The sequence below is a fragment of the Crocuta crocuta genome, unplaced genomic scaffold (genome assembly GCF_008692635.1).
Source record: "Crocuta crocuta isolate KB4526 unplaced genomic scaffold, BGI_CrCroc_1.0 scaffold1468, whole genome shotgun sequence".
In the NCBI taxonomy this organism is placed as follows: Eukaryota; Metazoa; Chordata; class Mammalia; order Carnivora; family Hyaenidae; genus Crocuta; species Crocuta crocuta.
This window is the reverse complement of record NW_027531991.1, coordinates 631,862-633,095: the sequence shown is the minus strand read 5'-3', so window position 1 is coordinate 633,095 and position 1,234 is coordinate 631,862. Positions and strand designations below refer to the sequence as shown.

The 1,234-nt window shown below is 53.2% G+C and overlaps 1 protein-coding gene across 1 annotated transcript in view; it reads left to right on the top strand.

Annotated features, from left to right (window-relative positions):
- Positions 1 to 1,234, top strand: part of ARX (aristaless related homeobox) — an 8,275-nt gene that overhangs the window by 2,305 nt on the left and 4,736 nt on the right. The gene's annotated exons all lie outside the window — the stretch shown is intronic.

Genomic DNA, 1,234 nt, shown 5'->3' with positions numbered 1-1,234 from the left:
ACCCCTCTCCTGCGGTCCTCTCTTCCCCCACACACATTAAGCCCGACGTTCATTTAATGCACACGGGTTTACGGGGGTGGGACCTGATTGCTGGCAGCCAGTAGACAAAACAGCTGGGGGGATGTTCCTCTTTGGACGGCTGTCCAGCCAAGGTGTTCCGCCTGCTCCCGCTCCTGCTCCCTCTTGCCCGCGTGTTTTGGGGAAAGAGGTGGGACGACTGGGCCCCTGGGCCCCAGCTTATCCAGCAACCTGGGGCGCTGGCTGCCTGGGGGCCTTCCTCTCCCACCCTAAAGCCAAGATCTGGGCTCAGGCGAGGAGCCAGCCTCTGGGCAAACTTCCTTCAGCGGGTAGGGAGAGAGGGCTGGGTGTCTGCCTGGCGCAGGGCTTGTCAAGCTCCGGCAGCTTGTTCACTCAAGACGTGTGCAGCTTTTCAATATGCGTTTGAGAAGCTGAAAGCTGCCCACCCCTTTGAACTGCGGGAGAAATTGCTGCTCGGAGCCGACGCGGCCCGAGCCAACTCTAAAGAGTTGTTGATCTGGCCAGTAATGGCCAGACTCTCTCCTAACCAGTAATGGAAGAGAGTGGATCTGGTGCTGGCCAACACCAAACTTGGTCATCCCTTGAGCTAAAGTTGGTCCTCCCGTATATCATCCAGTCCCTTCATTTTCTTTAAAAAAAGAACATAAATCTTAAAAGCTAACTGTCCGACCTGCTTTTTGCATTTATCACACATGCGTATTTCAAAAGAAGAAAATGACGTGGTGCCGACTGGCATCCAGGGCTGCCCTTTTCTACCTTCTCCAGGGGGAACCATAGTACGGGAAAGGGGGCAGCTCCTCTTCGCCACCTGCGCTCACCCCTTTCCAACTGGGGGTTACTTAGAGCTCCTTGGTTCGGGCAGGGAGCCAGCCAACAGCGCGGTTTCAGATTCGCTGGTGCTCACTGCGCANAGGGCGGCCCCCGATCTTTCATATTAGCGGGGATACAGCCAATTATTCTCTCAAGCTCAGATTTTCGGTAAACAGGTCGTAAGCCATTTTACAGCATCTTAATGGTTTCCTATTTGCCTTAATTGTCGCAGTAATAACTGCAATGACGGGGTAGGGTTTCAGTTAAATTGACTTCCCCTGAGATGGGCAGGGTTTGTAGTGGGCACCGGAGTCAGGAGGTGCGCAGAATTTTGTTTAATCAAAAAATTACCCCACTGAACTCTTAACAAGCTTAATATATCTGC